Raw genomic sequence first — 23,861 nt, 5'->3', positions numbered from 1 at the left:
ACTGGACCAGAGGTACTGTGTGGGTGTGCAGAATCCAGGTCAAGGATTTTTAGCACCGCAGGACCTAAACTCCGCTCGGAGGGACTCTCACAGCTCACCCACGCTTCTCTCTGCGCCACTCTGGACCGCATCAACAAGCTTTGGATTAACCTGTACCGACTCATGCAAACACGCACACACACACACAGACGCACACGCACACGCACGCACGCACGCACGCACGCACGCACGCACGCACGCACGCACGCACGCACGCACGCACGCACGCACGCACGCACGCACGCACGCACGCATGCACACACACACACACACACACACACACAGGACACAATATATTGCAGCAATCAGAGGCTGCATGGACATCACCATTGGAATATGTTTATCACTCCTCATGTCTATGTTAAACACGCATTAGAGTACCAGCTGCAATCTAGAACCAAAGTCACAAAAAAGTAGTTGTGTACAAGATAAGTAGTCAATCAGTATTTTCAAACTCAAAATATTAGGTCTAAAGGGATGTAAAGGATGCATTAATTGCTTACACGTAAAATGAATCGATTATATTTTAGGGGAAAATTGTATATTCCCCCTTTGAACACACCACTAGATTGAGATCTTCTAGTCATTGTACTCTGCTAAAAGTAAGAAATAAAGTCTCCATAGTGCTGTTTGCAAAATAATATAAATAAATAAATTCAGTAATTAAATAAAATTGTATGAAATTTAATCAAATCCTGGTTGAAATGAAAGAATTCTTCTCCTAAATAATTGTTATCGAATCAAATTCCCCTGTGGCCAAAGATTTACACCCCTGCAAAATAATCATCCATTCATTTTCCACTGCGGGTCCGAGGTCAGCTCTTGCCCTGTGGTCTCCTAACACCTGCTCGGCCCACCTAAACTGACTCTGCTCAATGTGAAGGAGCGGCGGTTCTTCTCCAAACTCCCTCTTGATGACGGGAGAGAGTTGGACGTAGATGTGCCTGTAGATTCAAACCTTTCAGCTCTCGTTTCACCACGACACAGCGTCCGCATGTCTGCAGAAGCCACACCAATAGTGGAACATCCAAGCGGGGAGTGAGTTGTCTTACAAACATCCATATTGTTTATTTTCCATAACTGTAGTGAAGGTGCCACATGTGGATCTTGTTTTTGTATAACTAATCAGTCGGGTGTGTGTGTCGCTGGCATTGAGTTGTCAAACTGGAAGGTCTTTACACAGAAGACTGAATATTGAGTTAATGAACAAAAAAAGATCCAATTTCTGAAATATTTCAGGTTTTTATTGACATTGAATTCACATTTCAATCTCAACAGTGTGAATACCTGTAGGTGCAATTGCCTGATGTCAATGTCATACTATTCTACATTGAGGAGGAGGAGGAGGAGGAGGAGGAGGAGGAGGAGTAGATCTGCTTCAGTTTTATTACTGCAACTATTTACTTCTCTTACTGCAACCACAGTGATTTAAGTCAATCATTTTATTTCACAGACTGATGTATTAAAAATAATAATATAATATACTAATAATAATAAATAATTTAAAAAATACAAATCAGCTCCAAAAACACATCCAGAAAATATATAAACAAGCTTTGAGGTAGTAAGAGAACCCAGAACTTTAATCTATGTATATTCACTATTGATGAGAACTGGTTTAAGTATCAGACAGTAAAATGTGGTGTTGCTAGAGGAGTGGTGTCAGAAGTGTCGGTACTTAGTCAGTCTATTGTCTAAACCCACAGCTGGCCTACAGAAAACAGAGGTATAGTTTTCCTCTGCATACACATTGTAGGCAGACGGCGTCGCAGCTCTTTGGCTTGTGTGCAGAAACGCGTTTTCCATAAGGAGGCTGAACCGGCAGGCTTTGGGATCCGGCCCCGTCTGTGAACCGTTAGCTTCACCTCATCATCCTCCGCTGCTGGGACGTCCACAATCCTGTGAGCCACGATGAAAAAAAGATCAAATTAGACATTCACACACACACACACAGATTCAGGCCTTTACGGAGAATACAGATAGCTTTCTCTCTCTCTCTCTCCCTCTCTGTCTCTCTCTCTCACACTCACTCACTCACTCACTTTCCTCCTCACAAACACAAAAACGCTCTGCTAAGCTCTTGATCACAAACGCTCTGGTTTCCACCACGCGTGTTTACCCAGACAGATCAATCCTGCTGATCCAGCAGCTGCTGGACGTTGACCTCACACTAACCCTGAGATGCGACGCTCCCGTCGGCGGACAGCAGTGGACGCTCGCTCGTGTGCTCACTTTCCTACGTGTGTGTGTGGTGCGTGTGTGTGTGTGTATGTGTGCTTGTGCAATGGAGGTCAATGTGTCGCTAAGGTGCAGAGTAAGGAGGTTGGAGCTGTGTATGCTGTGGCCTTGTACGTGCATTTAATAGTCCAATAAGATTACACTTGAGTGGAACGAGTTAGTGGGATATTATTATGTATGGGTTTGTGTGCGTGTGCATATATATATACGTACATGTCAGCAAGGCTACACATAGTACGTGTCTATCCTGTCTTATCTGTCTGCCTGTGTCAGTTGGTTTATTGGTGAGTTGGTTTATGTTTATACATGTGTCTCACCCATGTGTGTGCCTGCATGGGGCCACGTGCTGTATCTGTATCTGTGTGTGGGTGTGGGTGTCCCTGTGTGTGTGTGAGTGCGTGTGTGTGTCGTGAGAATTGGCTGTAACTCACTCTGACTGCGAGCTGAGGCCCGGGGCAGGGAAAGCTGGCAGGTCTCAGCAGAGCTCTGAAGCAGGCAGGTTGGCTCGGCCCAGCTCAACTCGGCTCAACTCGGCTCATCTCGGCTCGGCTCAGCTGGTGGTTTGGGGCGCCGTCTCCATGTCAAACTGAAGAAGCATGCAAAAGAAGTCCTGACTGGGACGCACGCTCCAGTGTGAAAACAGGACAATGTCATCACAGCGTATTTGAGTTTTCCTTGGCAGCCTCGTTCGCTGCACGATGAACTCAAAGGAAGCAAGATGGGAAATTGATCCAGTTTGTTTTGTACTGCGTTTGCTTTTTCCCCTTTGATGAACGCGAGCATTCTCTCTATTTTCACTGTGTCTCTGCCTCAGCAAACAGACCTTAAACCTTTCACAAACAACCCTACATTGAATTTCCTCAAACATATCCAAGAAACTCATGATTCAAATCTCCCTCTCCTCCCTCACCTAATTCTTCTGTCTGTATTAAACTCACACCAGTTTAACAGAAGTACCTGAGGAATATTTTTAGCCTTCTGTCTTGTTAATGTTCCACAGCAACAGCTGCGGCCATTTTTCTCTTAAATGTTACGAAGCAGAACTGAATAGGCTTATTGTAACACTCATAACTCTGTCATCTGGCTGCCGCTGGACCTTCATATGAATCACATGGTTGTGCCTGAAAAGAGAGAGAAAAGCTCGCCTCTGAATTTTCTTAATTCCTCGTGGGAGAAGAGCAACAGTTACTTTTGTCTGTCGTAGCCCGAGAGATCAGAGATTAAACTGTGGCGTTTCTTTTTATATTGTTGCTACATTTCCAAACTCAAACCCACCGTCAGCTTCTTCATTTACAATGGGACCAAACATGATCCTGATTTAAGGTGCGAGCGTGAAACCCAAAACCTGCCAGAGAGCTCAGGCAGCACATGCCAGGCGCAGCATATGGAGGAGGACGAGGAGAGAGAGAGAGAGGAGGAAGGAGAAGGGGTGAATAGAATGAAATAAGGATGCGAGGGTAGGAGACAAATCGGTGAAAGGAGGGAGAAAAGAGAGGAGAGGAGGATGCAGGGACAAATCGAAGGAGAGAGGGAGCAGAGGAGAGTGTAGAAAGAGAGAGAGAGAGAGAGTGTGTGACAGAGAGAGAGAGAGGTTATGGCCTGTACTCTGACCCAGATTTTAAATATGGTCTCTGACAACCTGATCTGACCATGCTGCTGTGTGGTCTTCCTTTCTTTCCATTCGTTACGGATGTGTGACGACCACACGTTTCTCCTCTCGGCACGCCGTGAAGCCTCCTCGACGGGTCCGAGCACGTTCGTTTAACGCTACGTTAAAATTACAACAAACCGGAGGTCAACGCTTCGTGAGATTACACTCGCGGCTCTTCCAAAAAGCACATTTCTCCTCTCGGGAGGCGCACGCACTCCTCTGACACGAACGACACGTCAGGATTAGAGGCGGTGAGAGAATGTGCGTTCAGGTAATTAAACGATACAGTAAAGAAGTCGCTTTCCAACAGGTTTGGCTTCCCAATAAAACATTTTCCATACAGAACAAAAACTGTGTGATTCAAGGAAGAAGGCCGATGGTTTTTTATGTACCCGTCAGAGAACACTGGGTTGCAGTCTTTGGCAGTGTTTGCTGGCTTTCGTCTTGTGCTTTTGCTGGTTTGCTGGCAGTGCCTACGCCTGTTTGGTTATTTTATGGCCAAGCAGGAGCTCTAACTGTGCCAACGCCTGCAACAGAAGAAAAGAAGATTTGGGGTGTTTGACGTGTCTGTTGGAATTTTTTATTAGTCACGTTAAACACAATTATATCATTACAGAAGCTGCGTAAGTTTCATCTACAAAGTTCAACATTGTTTTTGTTATTATTACGTTTACAAGTATAAGTGTACATTTCTTCTTATACATAACTGCCTGGACACACGCACACACACAGGCACACACGCTCGCCCTCTCTCTTTCTCACACACACACACACACACATTTCCTGTGGTGTGTGTCGGGGATCGTTGGGAGTTAGGTGACAGATACTGAGAATGCCTGAGCCTAAATTAAACTCTGCTTCATCAAAAACATCCTGCCTTCATGCCTGGACCAACAAAGTATTGACTTCTAATGGTGCACACAGGTAAACTGTAGGAAGAAACCATACACACACACACACACACACACACACACACACACAAGCATGTTCATACTGTGTGTGATTAATGAGGGGTTTTCTGTGGCTATAACAACCAAACATGTTTTGTTTTGGGTGCTAAGAATGTAAAAAGACAAACAAGACAAACCTTAAGTCTGGTTAGTTTCAGCTAGATTAGCGTAAATAGCAGAAGCAGAAAGGAGTGAGAAGTGTATTTGTTCAAGTAAAACCTTGCTTCAGCACTGACAGCTGCATTAACTGATCTCAACCACTGGGGGCAAAGCTGAAATCCTTCTGACGTAAAACCTTGATTACACATCCAGCAGACACAGAGCAACATTAACAACCTACTGGCATCACGTCTCTGTCCACCCCCATGTACGACCGATATTTACTCTTCTGTTAGCTTCTGCGCTCAACTGTCTAGTCTACTGTCAGTATACAGGACGTTTCTGATGACGTCAAACCCCAAACATTAAGCTAGTAGCTGCACAGCGCAGGGCTTTACATTCCTCTGTGTGTTTTGGCACAACTAACATTACAACCCTTTCACATTATGGCCCTTAAGTGTCACAAATATTGCTTAATGTAATGTAATTTGTGTCCTATGAGACTGCATACTTGTATTCCACAGATGTTTCAGAGGAAAATACTGCTGTTGTTAGATTTTACGTGCGTCATGTACGGCGGCGGCGAGCTCACAAAATGTCTTTGAGTCGAGTGTGCCGATCAACTTCACCTACAGAAATACATCGAGCAGGGATGAGTACTCCTTTGACTTTACTTAAGTCACGTTTGGAGTACTTTCTTACAGCACATTCACCTGCATGTTCCCACAATCCCTGTATGACCCATATAGAGTAAAACAAAAAAAGTGGGTGGGAGGAGAAGGAGGCCAGGAGGGAGGAAGAGGAGGAAGGGGAGGAAGAGGAGGAGGAGAGCTCTGCACCACTCTGCTCCAGCTCCACTTCCACTGGTGACCCCTCCGCTGTAAATCTGAAGCAGAAGACCATTTCTTCCTTCTCTCCTTTTTTCTCTTTTACTCTCCGGCGCTGAGAAGATTGTGATTGTCAGGGTTTTATTTAACATGGACTCATTTGATCCATTTTGGCAAATCACAGTCAGATGTTAATCTGCTTGACAAGCGAGTTCAGAAAGTGAAATGTCAATGTTTGGCTGCAGATGTTCTGGACTTTTATCATAAACGAAATTAAACTTTCGGGGATGCAGAACTGTAAGTCATATGCCAATGCCAAGTTATTACACATTGCCTGCATCTATAACACATAACCTCATTTCACATAACCTTCACTCTGACTCCAGCTCAGTTGAGACTTTCACTCTGACAGACAGAAAATGAGCCGTTATGTAGCTAAAATAAAAAAAGAATCAAGCCATTTTTACTCCTGTCTCGTTAGGAGAGCATGTGTTGTGTCTTATTCACTTTCTAGGTGTCAGTTGCCACGGAGAAAAAAAGAGTGTTAAAAGAACAAAGTGTGAGGGAATAGTTGTTATCGTCGCTAATGCTGTTTGACTTCCAGGAATATGACGGATTAATTATCCTGACGCCTCGGAGTGGATCACAAAAAGAAGCAGGCAGTTATTGTGGTGGTTACCAGCTAAAGAGTACAAATAATACTGAGGCCTGCCAGGATTTGAAAAACTGAGGGTGGATCAGACTGTGAGGTTGAAATGACTCCCGAAATGACACTAAAGACTTCACTATCTCAATCTGTGTTGTGTTCCAAAATCAACCCAAATAAGTCCTTGCAATATCACGCAGTCTGAATAAAAAAAACTTGATTTGCAGCCAAGGCACAAATCCGATGTTGGCCGATTTGCCTGATTGCCTGCAACACGAATTTGGAATTTGCAAAGGGGGAAAAGCGGCATTAAAACCGGCTTCATTTCCGAACGAGTTGCGGTGCAGCTTCACAGTTGCGCTGGTCAGGGTGGACTACCTGTTTAAATGAGCTGTGTCAGCATTTCTGAGACGCAGGCCCAGGACCCAGCAGGAGTCACCGGGCCTGATCCTGTTGGTTTGGCCACAGTCATTATTATGTTCAATGAGCTATGGATCCCTAAGCGACAATATATTTACATCTGGTTCAGAGGGTGACATAAACTGCTGGATTTTCATTATTGACTTGTTCTGACATTGATGATCTTAGATAGATCTTTGCTCCGGCTTTGAGATGCAGCATGAATGAGGCATTGAGGAGAGCTACTGTTGATGCAAATGATCTTATTTTGCAAACAAAAAAAGTGCCTGCGGCCCCATCACAAATCTTTCTCCATGCTAATTGTTGGCAGCTGCAGGTTGGACCAGCCAGGCTAACAACAACAACACCTCAGCAGGCAACTGAAGACAGCACAGCAGAGGATTGTTTTACTGTATATAAATGATAGAAATTCTCCTCTGCTTTTGCTTTATTCAGTCCCACCAGGTCCTTGTACTTTTCTGTGATTGTTTGGGCAATGCAGACATGAAAATGAAGTACAAAAAATTAGGGTGGGTCGATTCCAACAACCCCTACTTTGCTTCGGCCCCCCAACATGCTAGAGTCGGCCCTGAACATGTTCATGGATCAACTCCAGCATGTTCATGTGTGAAGAACATATTGTTTTGCTCAGAGCTTAAACTACATTTAAAGCTTGTAACAAAAATAAAACAACTTTCATTTTGTGTTAAATTAACAATTAACAAGTACAAAATTATCCACTGAACAATGTTATCAACCTGGCTGATATTTTCACAGGCGAATGTGAGTCTTCCTGCAGGTTTTCTGTGCACATGCTGCAGCTACTCAATAGCTACATTTCACTCTGGATATATCAGGTGTTTTAAGTTGGTGGCTCCTTACAAACTTCATAAATCAGATTATGACTTATAGCTTTGATGTAATGGATAGTGAGTTTAAATATAATTGTCGTAATGACCTGCATTTTTTAATTGGTGGAGCTTGTTGAGGCACACACACACTCACACTGACACACACAGCTTGGCAGGATGAATTTCCCTTAGGCTTAACGTATTGCAAAATGTTTTGGTTTAATGTTCATTTACCCTCAGTGATAAGAGACAGGGTTCTGATTAGAGTTACTGTATACTTCATGTACGCAATTCACACGAGCAATTCTTGCAGTTTGCAGGAATGATTTGCACACAGATTGGTCACATATATTTTCCTTATTGCGTTGGAAATTGTGTATAAGAGAGTGTTTATCCAAGATTTTGACATCTGTGGTAATTAGAGGAAAACACCCTTGTTATTTAAAAGCTTTTTTCATTATGCTTTATGTTCGCTTTACTATGTGTACATTACAAGAGCAGATGACTATTTATTGGGTGGCGGGCAGAAAGGGGGTTTTAGAGACGAGTATATCCTCCAAACTCCATCACCCTCTGTCCTCCCATACAGCCTTGAGAACTTGGAAGTGTTTATTCTGTTATGTACATGTTCCTTTATAACAAGCTGATTTATGAAACGGACTGAGCTGTTGCTAAGGCTCAACTGGCAGGACTATGCCTGATGCATTAATTTAAGCTTCTATTTCTTCAGTTGAAGTTGCCTTTGCCAGTTCTTTACCCTCCCAATGGTAGATAAAGCCGGAAGCAATTTGACAATTAAACTCAGACGGTCTGAAATGCCACCAGCGCTGAGGAGAGATTGAGAGCTCAGACTGTGATGTTGATTTTTCAGAGTTGAATCGATATTGCAGAGGCTGGGTATGAAATAATAACTCATCAGTGATGGTATGATGTTTAATTCTAACAAGTGATGAACGGAATGTCACTTGATGGTGCATATTCCTTCATGTGAGTGGGAAATTGTCTGTAGAATTGTATCCAGTAGGACAAACCCAGAGGTCCTGAACTGCCCTGGAAGCTTCATGTAGTCCTTCACTGCCTTAACTTGCAACACATTTGATTTTACCCACCTACACAATTGGTTAGACACCCGAAAAGTACTACACCAGCTAGTGCGTTAGTCAGGCATTGTGCAGCTGGCCAATCAGAACACAGCTGGCTCTCGGGAGGCGGGCCTTGAGGGCAGCAGTACACCTCATCCGACACACCGTTTGGAGAGGTGCCAAGTGGTGGAAAATGTGCCACTCTCCCACTTTATCAGGCCACGCCCACTCCATGCAGCGATTCTAGTGAGGTGTGAAAAATTGGAGGGGCTACATTTCCCTCTCAAGCTCTTTCTTCATTCTCTCACTCCATTCACGCTTTGTGGAAAGATGTGAACTGAAAGTGTGAGCCTGTTTAAATCCACACTTAAAGTCTCGTGGAGAAAACACAAACGGAACATTACATTACATTACATAACGATCATTTTGCAGACGCTTTTATCCAAAGCGACTTACATTACATTACCACCGTTTGCAGAGGGGGGAGCAATTGAGGGTTCGGTGCCTTGCTCAGGGACTCGAATCGGCGACCCTCCGGTTACCAAGCGGAAGCTGTACCCACTGAGCTACTGCCTCCCTGCCCCGGAACAATCACAGAATTCCTGCTAACAACCTGCCCACTCAACTAGACCTACACACATATTCATCAGCCCATCCCCCTCTATAATGGATCGTTTACTGCTTGTTGTCACCCAGTGTGCACATCAGTGCTGCGGAATTGAACAGAAAAGGGTTATTGGGGTTTGCATATTAAAGTAAATTCACTGTAAATGAAAATGAGAGCATTGGAATGTGTATAAGTTCCATTTAAAAAAAAGGAGATGTTAAAAGTGGCAAGGTGGAAAAGGGAATTAATGTATTCCTGCATGTAGTCAGAATGTGGTAGCTATTATACTGCATATGTAAAATACACAAAGTACCACTACTGTTTGCGAAAGGAGATGAGCCAACATTAAACTGCGATGCATGACAAGAAAACAAGAGGCGTAAAAAACACTGTCAACCTAAATGAGAGCGGCACAAAAGCACATCTGAATACTTGGGAAGCAGATGTAAAACATATTTCCAAAAGTGTTGCTTTTTGAGTCACATGGGCTCCACGCCAGAGTTCTTATGCCTGAGGAATGAGGAGGAAGTTCCAAGAAGGCACATTGCTGGGCTTAAGGTTGCCCCGGGCCAGCCTGTCACATTGTGGCTCCCATCACTCTGGTGCCAACATAATACAGCTCATTGTTCAGCACTTAAAGAGAACATTTGTATCTGTGTCCACGTCGGTTGCAAAGGTTGCACAGAGATGCAGATATCTCACAGACCTGACAGCTGCACATGAGCTCTGCAGAACATAGCTGGTATACAACACCAATGAGTATCAAAGGCTCAAACACACACACACACACACACACCCACTTCACCCCTTCTTGAAAGCGACCATGGATGGATCATGCTCTCCACATGCCACATGCACTTTGCCAACATCAAGAAAGAAAAAGCAGCGACTGATGTGTTCCAAGCGGTTTGAATAACTTCCACTGACAGTTTCGATAAAAGCGGAAATCTCCACTCTGTAATGGAAGAGGGTTTCGGGGAAGATGGGTTTTCCCTTTTTTGTAATTCCCTCAGAGCCTGGCTTTGGCACAGTGGCCTTCTGGACAGGAGTGTCTTGGCTGGGACCAGACAATGGGACTTTGAGTCAACTGCAGCGAATCAAAGAATGACGTATTTGAGCCATTTTGAAGGTCTCATTAACTGGAAATACCTTCTTCACCATGTTAACCACAACATGTTAGGGGGAAAAACACCTCTGCTGCTGTCTCCTTTAATTTTAAAGTCGACACACTGTGCTTTTTGTTATTTCCATCACGCAATACGTCAAACCCATAAGTCCTGAGTTGTACTTGACACTTCACTTTAGATTGGTAATTTACTATCATAACATGTACACACCTGGTTAGACACACCCACTTTGTACAACGCGAATGAGATAGCAGGGTTCTTGGTAGGGAACCTCAAAAAGACAGTACCTACAGCAGAAAGGGTCTTTTGTACATAAAGCTTTGCAAAAATTCCGGACCTGGTAAGTGAACGGCACCAGAACGCTCTTATTTACAAAACGTTTCTGACCTAGTTTGTACATAAACGATCACGATATTTAAATTGCCACAGTATCACTTTAATGACAGGCTCAGCACAGCTCACCATTAGCCCACTCAGGCGATGATAAAGAGGCGTGAGGAGGCGGAGGTTCCCGTAGTAAAATGGCCAATATTCCTTTATGACTAATGAAGGATATGACAGATAAAACACACTTAGCCAATGGTTTGTTTGTTAAATTTTGTCAGTGATCAAATTTGTTCAGCAAATAATCTTTCTGCCTAAACAAACTCGCATTTCCTCACCCTTTATACACACACATGCACACACACACATTAAACTTGCTGACTCCACACAATGGCATGACTGTATCTGCAGCATCAAACGTACAACTGTCAATTGCCCTGCAGAGCTCATTGTTACTCAACACACACACACACACAATGAGCTGACTTTATCCTGCAACAGGTTTTGCAATGCAAAGAGAACGTGTCGATGAAGTTGTCAACGTGTCGTGTTGACCCCAAAATAGACAGAGAGCTGCCGCAAGCCCACATGCCGCTGTAGACGAGTAGGACGAGTAGGAAGAAGAAAAGGGACAAAGAACAGCTTTCCTTAATATTTAAGCGGAAGAAAAGCACTTTCCTCTCAGGCTGTTGTTCACCTCATGACATCATCAGCAACTCGTCTTATACAATGAAATGCTCAAAATGAAAACAGCGGCGTGATCAAATAAAGGCAAACATAATCACTTAGACAAACAGGAGAAGACGAAGCGCGGCTGCTGGTTGGACTGAATCCACTGTTCACTCCACTGGTGCAGAAAAGCTCAATGGCTGCGAGCGGCTCACTTTGACATTCCATATGAAAAGCAAACAGTAGAGTCGAGAGGTAGAGAGTTAATGTTTCTGTGTGTGTGTGTGTGTGTGTGTGTGACCGTCTATTATAGCTTTGTGTGTACATAGTCCCAACCCCTGAGTCGAAAGATCTCATTTCAATGTGTGTGTGTGTAAGAGAGACGGAGGAAGAAAGGGAGAGAGGGAGAGAGACTTTAACCTATAGCTGAAGCTCTCTCTCACACACACACACACACACACACACAATGTATGTTAGGTTTACTTCCACCTATCACCTTGGTAATCCTCCAAGTGATCTGAAAATATAGCAGTTTCAAACATCTTAATCAATCTTAATAATCTTATATAAAGCTTATTGCTGTGGTGTTCTACTGTTTTCTTCTGTACATTAACTAATTCTGCATACTTCAACCTACTAAAGGAGGATCCAGATCCTAGGATCCATAAATGCATCAGACACCTGCAGCATCACTCTGATTACTAAGGAGGAGAATTACCGTTGCAGGGATGGAACAGTTTACACTCCTCTCTGTTTACTGCAGCCATACCAAACCCTGCGAGCTGATTGGCTGAGAGCAGGTCAACAGGGTTCATTCTCATTTTTTAAGGAGGGGGGGGAGGGGGGGGATCCACACATGGAAGGTCCGCTCCAGTTTTTCTTGCCCTCTCGCCTTTGTCTGCAGTGTTTGCTCTGGATTTGAGTGGTTCCTCTAGTGTTGGAGCATTGTCAGCACACACTCACACACACACACACACCCTAATGGCAGCCTCTGTTACACACATCAGGGGAGGGTGCTCCCGCTGCTAGAGGGGGGTGGGGGGGCTGGATGAGTCTCATGGGTGTGCCCCCTTCACCTGTTGATTCATGCTACCATGCTGTACTCATCACCATCTTGTTGCTAGATGTGCACATGTGAAGTAGAGAGAGAAGAAAGAGGGGGAGAGAGAGAGAGAGAGAGAGAGAGAGAGAGAGAGAGAGAGAGAGAGCCTAACTTTTTGCTGACTCTTCACACGTTTACTGTTGAGCCTGTTAGCACATGACAGAAGTGGAAAGTAATCATATTAACTGAAGTACTGTACATAAGTAGACATTCTAGGTCCTGGTACTTAATTTTAAATACTGTTGTATGATATAACTTATATTATCCTTAATAATATATAAGTTAACATTTATTCCACAATAAGAAGATCATTTATTCCTAATTATTTCAGCACCTGGTAGTTTAATTAGTAAACTTCTTCCCTTTGTCCTTCTTTCCTTCCTCTTTCCTTGCTTCCTTTACTGAGCGAGAAAATCGGCAAAAACTAGACATTTGACGTCTCAGCCTGACAGAGACACTAAACTCCACTTCACAATAAGTACTTCTCTGTTGATATACGAGTACTTCTTACTGCTAACACCTTAGCTCATGCTTGGATTTGACCTGTTTCTGTTTTCACATAAAGTGGAGGATTAGGGTTCTTCTGCCACTGGCGCCTGAACCACAGGTTTACTTTGTGAGTCTCAGACGTGCTGTTTGTCTTTACAACTCTTTCTATTATCTGTCTTGTCATTGTGGAGAACAGCTTCATCACCCAGTAATGTGCTGTTGGGACACATTTATCACTGCAAAGACGGATTTACACAAACACGGAAAAGCTGTTTTGTCAATTGAGGAACTGGACCTAAAGTATGAGCCTCATTTTTCTGAAGTAGTGCAGATACATATAAATAAAGGTATTTTCTGTTCTTCCCCTTTTCAGAAGTTCCTCTGATTAAACATTTTGACAGCATTGCCAGAACACAGAGCAACGAGCAAAGACCTGCGCCGACTTGCAGTAATTTAAAACCCAAATATATGCAGATGGGGACGGCGGTAAACTGTGTGCAAGCGGCACAACGTTCACACTCAATTACACTCCTGATCAAAACCAGGAGAGCGACCGGGCGACCTGTCCAACCTCACACACGCTCACGACGCCACAGCAGCTACTTCTCTTGTATTATCGCCGGGCTGAAAGCTGCGTGCGGCCGTCATATTGCCTTACAAGCGGAATGACAGTTGGCACTATGAAACGTGAAGCTGAAGCGTGCTCGGCAGGGGGGCTATTATGGCCCCTGCTGAAATCCACATAACACAAATCAATGTGGTCTTTTAAAAATTCAAGTGGGATTTCATGCACTTGTCAGTCACACACACACACACAGAGGTTGCGGTGAAGAGAGGAGGGCGGACAGGTAAGAGCGCTGTGACTCACCACTCCTGGAATGAATTTTGCACGGATATGGGAGAGAGAGGGAGAGAGGGGGAGAGAGAGAGAGAGAGAGAGAGAGAGAGAGAGAGAGAGAGAGAGAGAGAGAGAGAGAGAGACCATCTCAACTATCGGTCCCTCATGACTGGTGGGGACCTTCTTATGTCATTTTGACCCCCAGCTCACCCTTTCACTGAGCTCCCGGATGGAAAAAGTGATCCACGCCGAGCAACGTGCCTGAGGGACTCATGGCGGGTGGATGGCGGCTGAGTAGCAGCCATGAGGGAAGCACACTGTCAGTCCTGTGATAACTGCATGAGATTCCACATGCTCTGATGAGTAATTCCTCCCTCCCTTCTCCATCACCATGTGGTTCATGGCCCTGAGTCATCGTCCACACTTTCCCTCCCTGCCTCTCCCCTTTGTCTGTCTGTCCTTCTCTCTTCGCTCCCTCTTTCACCCTACGTGAAGAGGATTCTGGCTTCCTTCGGCGGCGGCGGCTGTCCCGCAGGGGAACTCAGCAACACGGCCTTCCTTCGATGACTCATTCGCTAACATTGAGATAGAGCTCCACTCCACACCGCTCCGCTTTCCAGCCCCAACGGCCCCACGACACCACACCCAGGCCTGGATCCCAGTCCTCCACGGCCTGCTTGCCTCTCTCTCTCTCTCTCTCTCTCTCTCTCTGTCTGCCTGGTTACCGTTTCCTATATCTGTCTGTATTGCTACATGCTTGCCTGTTGTCTCGTCTATACGTCTCGTTGTGTGTCTGTCTTAACTCTGCCATCTGCCCTGCCTGCCTGACTTGCTACCAGCTTGTATATCTTACTGCCGTCTTAATTCTGCGTCTGCCTTCCCCGCTTGCCGGCTCATCTCTCCGTCAGTCGGCCTGTCAATCTGTCTTTTCGTCTCTGCCTGTCTTTCAGTCAGTCCCTTGGCGCTACATTGCAAAGTCAAAATATTGCAGGACATGGTGCGTTGACTGCCCTGTCTGCATGTTAAGTTGTGAGGACTTGTGCAGAAACATAATGACAGTGTAATTCATAAGCCTGCCAAAAAGAATCGCAAGAGACGATTTTCATTCTGCCTGTGCAGCGTTCAGATAAAGTTCTCGAGATTTCTATTTGGGTGGCATTTCCACCTTCTGTGTGCAAATGTCTTTATCAAGAAACGGTTTGTGAAACTTTTGACAAAACCTCCTGGGTGACTGTTGACAAGACGGTGGGGCTTTTGTGTGCTTGCGTTCTACTCAGAGGTCAGCAAATCAATGAACAATGTTGTTTATGTTATTGGGCTTTTTGCGGTAAAAACATCCCCGAGTTTAACTAATGTAACCAATACCTACGAGCGGCTGCCTCCTTCTCTGGCCCTGCGGGGCGTCAGGTTGTTGATATGAAGCCCTACTTGCTGTTTAGACATCCTCGGCATGTTGCAACTGGAGATTTGTTGACCATTGCAAGAGCAATAAGGATTTTTAGGGGCATTATGACTGGGTTAATAAAACACAGCTGCCCCTAAAAGTCCCTCACTTTTCTTGCTGCCTTTTCTTTCTCTCCCCCTCCCTCCCTCGCTTAATCTTTCAATGTCTCATTCCAGACTTTTGAGATCGAACTGCAGCGTTTGTTCCTCGGGCACCATTTTGGTTCATAACTTTAGTATCTCTGCAATCGTGGTTGAGGAAAGGCAACAACCTGGAGCTATCGCAACGTCTGAAGTTTGAACTTTCAAGGGGTCACATATTTGACAAAAAGCGAGCACGTTTTCCAGTATTTATGAATTGTATATTTATAATGGCAGAGTTTTATTGGGATTTGCACTGACGTTTTTAAAGGGGGTCGAATGAGTACAGAGCAGAATTTCCAAGGAGAGCTCCGTGTGTTCATTAGTAGTCCAGCTTTCACACAGGGGGTAAACACAATCTCAAGCTTTGACATTAGCAGTGTTTTCTATATGATGCCCACATACCATACTTGTTTAATCTGAGAACTGAGCAAACCCAGTGACCCACAGCAAAAAAACACACGGGGAAATGTAGGAAAATTCTATTTAAAGAAAGCCTATAACCCTGCTTACAAATGGTGTGAGGAAAGAGAATATGAGACAGCCGTGGTGGAAAAAAAAAAGATGTAAGCAACACTGTGAAGCAAGTGGCGAGATGAGTCCGATTGGGCCTTTTAAACAATGTGAATGCCACTGAGAGAGGCTTGGCAGCGGTAGCAGCCAGCACTGTTTAATATCACAACTTTAATCAGCACACTTGGTGACTATCCCAGATCTCGCCGTAGCCATGCTGCTTATTCAAACCAGGCTCATTCCACCAAGCCTCCCTTACTAGGCCCTCCGCTCTCATACGCCCGCTGGCTCCGGCTCTCACACAGCATACATGGAGAGCTTTTGGCTGGAGTGCTTTTATCTGCTTTCTGTGATGTGTCATTGTGCTTTAGCGAGCTACGTTAGAGTGAATCTGTGATGCGAGCCCAGTGGATCTTTCCTACGCTCACGTGATTTTCCATTTACTCTCTTATCCTCTCCACCCATAGGGACATTTACAAAGCTTGTAGTAGTAATGTTAATAATTTGTACCGTGTCATCATTTGAAATCACATGGAATTTTATTAGAACTTAAAGATGGTTGACAAAGTGTCAACTTTCCCTGCACCTTCAATCCACAACAACTTACTGGGAGAAGCAGGCCTGTGAAAACAAATGGCCTGCCACTGATTTGTTATACACAGCCTACCAGTGAAAACATAAATAACTTTATTTAAAAGCAAATACTTAATCATGACTAAAACAAGCTGGATGATAAATGTTGTGATTGAGCGCCTACGCTGATGTCAGGGGAGACTATTACATTCACAAGACAGTTTTGAGTGAGGTTTAATCATCACGGAGGGCTGGTGTTTTTAAAATAAAAATCCCATGCTTCAGCGAATGTCTTGCCTATGTGTCACTTGCAGCATGGAGATGCCACCATCAGCCCCGCGCTCTATTAATTACATAAAGCATCTAGTGTCAGGATGCTAAATTCATTAGTGAGGTATGTACGGCATTCTAGGGTCAGGACAGATATAGAAACAGGCCTCCAACAACTTCTTCCCCACTTGACACACTTGTTCAATAGAACAGAAGACACGACTTCATCCTTTTTGACAACTCTGCCTGCTTATAGTGATTGTGTTCAGTTCTGAAGAGAAAGTGGCAAAGACGTTTCATTAAAATTGATCAGTCAAGTCTGCCTAATTCAGATGCCTAATTAACTGATCTTCAAACGGAACATTTACCTCTAGAACTTTAATTTATTTTCCTTATTTCTTCCCATATTTTGTTCTAAAGAGCCTGGGAAATTGATTTAGTTTGAAAACATTTCGTCAAGAACTATTCTCTTCCAACAGCATGAGGCCTGGCTGAGAGAAGCTCAGCCTGAGAAATGGCACGTGAAAGCTGTTCATCATTGGACACAGCAGAGATCCAATCCGCTCTGGTTATCTGTGACTTTGTTTAAGAGGCCAGTTTAGATGTGTAAAAACTCTGACCCTAAAAAAGGATTTGAGACAATTCTTTCAACTATAAGTATTAAACTTTACTTTACTATTCATCGCTTTAACCCAAAGAACCTGCAGCTGTTTGTAAACGCATATTTTACACTTTTATATCCCAGGAGATTTCTTTTGGAGATTTTGTGGAGTTTATACCAGAAGCGCAGCACATTTAGATAATGTAAAAAAAATCACTATAATATTCCTATTACATTCTCTGGGACACATAATGTACCTGCGATATTCAATAATACCTCCTCTGCACCCTGAGGTACTTCATGTTTATTCTCTGGTTATAGCCTTTTGCTATCTTATTCTAAAATTACACATTTTCTAATTATACTACAGAATTAATAGCAGTCGGTGGCGGTGTGCTCACAGTGACCTCATCCTGCTTTATGTGAGTTTATCTCTCGCCATATTTGCACGATATTATTTTTCTTTGTATGATTTATAGCACAGTCGATATATTTGTATTCTACCCGGATCACCATTTCCTTTAATGGGATGTTCCATTGCAGAAGTGGAATCTTTATAACTTGCTGGTCACATGAGACAGAAACTGGGACTTTGTAGGCCAGTTGAATGAATTAAAGACTCACCTTGCCCGCAAAGACCCAGCCTCTGACACACATCATCATCCTCCTCCTCATCATTATCATTGCCGTGGAGGACATTCTAAACGCTGTGTATTTTCTTCAACAAAACAGCATTTTATTCTAACCAGAGAGTCGAAATGGGGGTGTCCATGCTTCCATCTGAGTGTGCACGCTGATACATACCCACTGTGTCTGGGGAGGTACAGGTGATGCTGCCCGGTGGTTGTTACCTGCGTGCCGGGCAGGTGTCAGCATCCGGTGCGGGCGCATGGGGACCTCGCGTAAAAAAATCTTTTTAAAAAGCACCGACTTGACCGATCGTCTGTCTGGTTGTCTGGCCGCCTGCGAAGTTGAACTTCCCCGTCTATGCGCCGCCGCCGCCGCCGCCCCAGTATGATATGTTCACTTGGTGTTGAACGCATCCCAAAATGAGCAACATTATCCTGTAAGGGGTTGGGGGTGGGGTGGTATGGGGACGAATTGTCTTTTAGTATATAAGTCGGACAGTCCCCTTGGTCCTTTCCTCCGCCAAGTCCGAGGAGAAAAAACACGCAGACGCAACAGTGTCGCGCCTTATGCTGCCAGTCTCCCCCTCCCTCTTTTTTTAAAAAATAAAAGCTTCTGCGTTCCCCCACCGAGAGATCCCCGGTGCGCACCCGGCAGCACCCAGCCGGTCACCCCGCATATCCATACTGGAGAAAGGAGGCAGGACGGGGAGGTGAAGGAGCCGCTGGTGCCTGTTGCCATGTTGCAGCCTCGATGTTGGGAGCAGGATATTCCCAAACAGCTGGAAGGCGCTGATATATGGTGTCCTGCGCCCTCGTGTTGGGCCCTCCCCAAAATGGACCGGTGCTAAGTGGTAACCTGGTTATTTTCAGCGCGTCACTGGCTCGCGTCCAATTATAGGTTCCCGTCGCGGGCGCAGCAATGTGGCCCCATATTTCCCAACAATTCTTCAATAAATTGTTGTTGTCTTTTTTTCTTGTTTTTTTTTTTAAATGGCCGAGAGCGCCGTAGAGAGTATATAATGTCCGAGCATGTGTGTAACTGCACGCGTTCCTGCGGGGTGTTGCGGACAGACGGGAGCCGCGTCGCGCCGCCCAGAGCCCGGGCTGCGTCTCGGGTGGCTCGTCTGCGGCTCGACTGAAGGTGTTCCCCTCTTTTATGGAGGATCGATGCTGTGGATGATCAAGGCGAGAGATCGAGTCCAGGTACCTCCCGTCATTTCCCCGCCCGGCGACTTGTTAGTGCGCTGCGACCCCTGCTGGCAGCTTGGCGCCATGTCACCGCTCTCAGGTGTCAGACAGGAGCTAGTTAGATTCAAATCAATGTGTCTGATCACGTGTAACATTCTCCCGCACACACCAAGTCATTACCGCGCGGTTGTTTGCTTCTTTTATTCTACTTTTTTCTATTCTATTCTATTGCATATCTTATCTTACTACTGTCTTATCCGAGCTACAGTTAAGCTTATGGATTCATTCAGCTATGACATGGCTCATACGTTCTACTATTTTTTTTAAATTTCAACTCCATTTTATATTTTACATTCATGTATTTTACTCTTGTAGATTTGTATTCCATTCTGTAAAAAAAAATTCTGCTGTTTGGCATTTTTATCTTGTTCTATTTATTGTGTGATATGATCTACTTTGCTTTATTACACTGTTCAATTCAATTCCATTATGTTCTTGTCACTGTTTGTTATTTTAATTTTGTCACATTCTGATACATTGTCTTCTTTCTTCTTATGTTACTTCATCAGAATCACATCAAAATCAGAAAAGGCTTTATTAAACCCAGGGAGAGGGTTTTTTTTTTACAAAATGTTATCATGTCTATTCTATTCTATTGTTGAGGTCATGCTCTACTTTAAGCGGCTGTAGTGACGCTCTCCTTTGGCATGTGTCAGCTGCTTCGACATATGCAGGCGGCCGAGACCGGAAATTAAATGTTTGCTTTCAAAATAATATATTGGGTTGGCGCTCTGTACTTTATCTATTATTTGGTTGAAATTCAAGTTGTAGGATTTTATTAACTTCACATTTCTTATTACATGCGCGCTACCTTTGGCTTGTGTTCGCTGTATTCGTGAAAAGAACGTAGGCGATACTTGTCGAAAATCATTTTATTCTGAAAGTTTTCGCCACAGGTCCAGTGTTACGTTGAGGTTGACTTTACGCTGCAACAATGCCGGACTTTGACAGGCACAGCGGCTTCTAAACACCATCAGCTTTACTGCTCCAGCAAACGACAGTACGGATGTTCTTCATCACTCACAGTTACACTCACATTGGAAACCTGTCGGTGAGTTTTGAGTCTGATCATAAACGACTTCAGCCTCCCTCCGGGCTTTGATCCAAATCCGTAAAATTCGTCATTATGCGGTGCAAACTCTGGCTCGTGTTGCTTTGTAACACACATCTGTGAAGGTTTGTGGTCTCACATGATCCATTTGGGGAACTAAACCGGTGTTTGTGTGATCGCACCGTGGGCGGGGATCAGCTGGCCTGATCAGATGCTAAATCATGTGAATCCAGCTTTGAATAGTGGACCAAGTTTGCTGAAATGACGTCAGCTATAGGCTGGTAAAGGCCCGCATTAGTGTTGACGTCGATGGTTGTTGATCGTTGTAGGGTCAGGGTGTTGGTGATTCTGAAGTTTCAGTGTCATGATGTACAGATGAATAAAACAGAACAGAAGCTTAAAAAACTGTGAAAAAAGTGATACAAATGTGTTCACTGTGGCTCACAAAGTGCTTTCATATGACCTTTGACCCTGAAACATCTGTATTTTTACCGTGAAGTAGCTGAGAGAAGGTTGTTGATATATACACACACGGGAAAACAAGTTCCCAGTGACACACACATTTTATATCTTTAATGTTTGTATAATTTCCTCAAATCCTCATTCCATCCCGATGGGAATCCATAAATTGAGTGCAGCTTGAACAATATCATGTCTCAGGAGAGCCTCCCACTCATGGAATCTAAAACCTCACTTGAAGGAGGAAGAGGGAGTCATGTTTTGTCTTCACCAGGCTGCTGCTTCAAACTCCCCAGACCTCCAGTGAACAAATAAGTTACAGCTTCCAAACAAACAACATTTGTCATCAAAAGTAACTATGGTGGCTGTAGCTATGACTTTACATTGAAATAAACTCTCTGAAGCATCACGTTGGTATCCTACTGATTTGTCTCATCATATAGCTTCTGAAATGGCTAAAGTAGATATTTCTAGACAACTAACTCTAATTTTACAGTTAAACCACCACAAACAGGACTAATAAAGACAGCAAAATGGCCAAAGTAAGTCATAGATATCAGGGGAAGGAGACAACAAACTAAATTAAACTAAATATTTAGTGTATTTTGCATATTGCTCGTGGAGACGTATAAGATGTAAGAATACAATGTGTAAAATACTCTGGTGACCACAGCACAAAACTCATCTGTGGTTGCTGATTTGTTTTTGGCTGTCAGCACCCTACACACTCCTCTCCTCTCCATGCGTCACCCTCCTCCTCCTCCTCCTCTTCCTCCTCTCTCCCCAGTGCAGTGGAGCCCACAGGTGGTGGATGTGGCTGCCGTCCAGCAGCACTCGGCCCTCTAAATGGTGTCTCCTACCATGAAAGCGGTGGTGGATGCCGTATGGGCGGTGTGGAGCATCGGGGCCTCCATTTATGACTACATCAACACCAACGCCATGGAGGAGCGCATCCATGCCCTGGAGAACGTCATCACCATCCACCAGTGTGTGATCGGGATGCTCTCTGCAGGCGTGGTAGTGCTCTTCACCTACATCTTCTTCAAGAAAATCTGAAGTCATGTTCTTTGGAGGTGGTGGACAGACTTTATGTCTAAACATGTTTTGGTCCCACGTGGGGGAAAGCATCCCAGATAGATGAAGGTGTATTTGTATGTTCTGGCTGGAGAAGATGAGGACGGTGTGCTTGGTGTGCTGTTTCCATCAACAAAGGAGGTGACAAGTGGCCTAAGACATCCATGATACACTCTCTTCATTCAGACTGGAAGATGGAAGAGTGCAAGCAAGACAGTCAGAAAGTGCCACAGAACAAGAAATTAGACTTTCCCCATCTAATCAGCTTCAGAGGTGAACACAGCCTCCCTATGGGAACTCCATGGACAGACTCTGGACCGGCCAACATAAAGTCTGACATTAACGTAGCAGCTACTGAGACTGTGAGCATGTGGGAATCGGGTCCAACTGCAGGTTTTCAAAGGCTAAGACACAGTTTGCTCACTAAAACTAATATTTATTGCTATTATATCATATTTGTCCAATCTAATCTCTAAATTTGACCATTTTGAATCTCAATGTAGTGAAAGTTTGAACATTCCGGCTGAAAATTGGACTGAACAGTACTTAAAAGCCTCTGAGCCATTGACTAAAATACTTTCTTTACCCTTTTGAACACAGATACTGTTCAGTTATAGCAGTAAAGTCCATGTCATTCCATCATATCTGAAACTGTGGAAGCAGTACGTGTCGGTGGTATTTTGACTTCTGCACTGTCTGTAAATAGCCTTGGCAGCACAAAGGGATCACAGTTGAAAATTGCAGTCACCCATACAATTTCTGCCTTAATACGTGTGGAAATTCAGCTGTGGGCTTAAATCGTTGTCGCTGTTTTGTGTGAAGACGCGAGGAGCAGCCGATTATCTGTGGGAACGTGATGCCTGTGATGTCTCAAAGGTCTTTTGTAGACGAGGTTAACACGACACAGAGAGATCATGTGACTCCCATTCATTCAGTAAATTCGTTGGTCATAGAAAACGGACAACAAGAATGTGTGAAGTATTTTTAGAGACTAGAAAAGACATTTAAGTGAGCGTGTAATGTAAGTTAATGTAGTTAAACGTGTTGTTTTGTCTAGTTTTCTGACTTGATACTTTAAACCAGTCCTATGAATGCTTTCTCTGTAAGATTTTGTTATACCTCATCGATGTTACATTTCTATAAGTGCAACTGCTGAACAGAACAAAGGGTGAGAGCAATTTAAAGTGTCCTTAAAAGTGTAAATATATTTGGGTGTTTGTTTAGTCGTCCCTCCGCTGAATTGGATTATTTACTGTGCACTTGTGTGGGTTTGCTTCTGGCCTGTAGCACATTTGCTGCTCGTATTGTTCTGCTCTGAAGGCATCAACAGTGTTTAAACTAGAAATACCTCCTCCAAGGCACACAAACTACTGACAAAGAAACACACATATGAGTGTACCATGTCAGCCTCAAAGGTTATTGAGCTGTTGTTGTTGTTATAGCGCCACCATCAGGTCGATTGATGTTTTTGCACAAGTATGGAGGAGACTTATTCATTCATAAGATGCACTTTGTGGATGTGATAAGCTCATATTGATTGACTGTTTGTGTCATAATGCTTTTAAAGGCCCGTTGCAGCCAAATTCTTAGGTTTGAAATTAAACTAAGGTAGTTGAACAGAGTTATTCCTCGAAAATAATCCCATTTAGAGAGGATAGTGTTACTTGGATGCCAAAGATGTGCAGGTAAATAAGATTTCAGGTGAATTTAGCATCTTACCTGCCTCCCTCTGCGAGTCTCTAACAGACAAATGGAGGCTTCAGTTCATTTCCCAGACGTCGGTGAACAGTCGCAGGACATTAACACAGCACAGGAACAGCTCGAGAACGTGGATGTGTAAATCTTCACTTTGCTTTTAATGGAGACTGACTGATTCATGACATTACAACTGACAAATGGACTTGTGAATCAATTCTCAGTG

At 44.1% G+C, this 23,861-nt stretch overlaps 2 long non-coding RNA genes across 3 annotated transcripts; one reads left to right on the top strand and one right to left on the bottom strand.

Annotated features, from left to right (window-relative positions):
* Positions 1-1,281: 1,281 nt before the first annotated feature.
* LOC143016101 (uncharacterized) lies at positions 1,282-19,215 on the bottom strand. Of its 2 annotated transcripts, XR_012965482.1 has the most exons (4): positions 18,284-19,215; positions 4,321-4,455; positions 2,709-2,863; positions 1,282-1,938 (listed from the first exon to the last, which is right to left on the bottom strand). It is a non-coding gene; the product is annotated as an uncharacterized LOC143016101 (long non-coding RNA). The 2 variants fall into 2 exon arrangements; XR_012965481.1 differs by having other exon boundaries at positions 2,709-4,455.
* Positions 19,216-20,269: 1,054 nt separating this feature from the next.
* Positions 20,270-23,561, top strand: LOC143016151 (uncharacterized). Its single transcript, XR_012965487.1, has 2 exons — positions 20,270-20,407; positions 21,654-23,561. It is a non-coding gene; the product is annotated as an uncharacterized LOC143016151 (long non-coding RNA).
* Positions 23,562-23,861: the final 300 nt, after the last annotated feature.

Source organism: Genypterus blacodes, unplaced genomic scaffold (genome assembly GCF_046128005.1).
Source record: "Genypterus blacodes isolate CSIRO-AG114 ecotype Tasmania unplaced genomic scaffold, CSIRO-AGI_Gbla_v1 ptg000216l_1, whole genome shotgun sequence".
In the NCBI taxonomy this organism is placed as follows: Eukaryota; Metazoa; Chordata; class Actinopteri; order Ophidiiformes; family Ophidiidae; genus Genypterus; species Genypterus blacodes.
The sequence above is the reverse complement of the archived record's forward strand: the minus strand, read 5'-3'. Positions and strand labels throughout refer to the sequence as shown.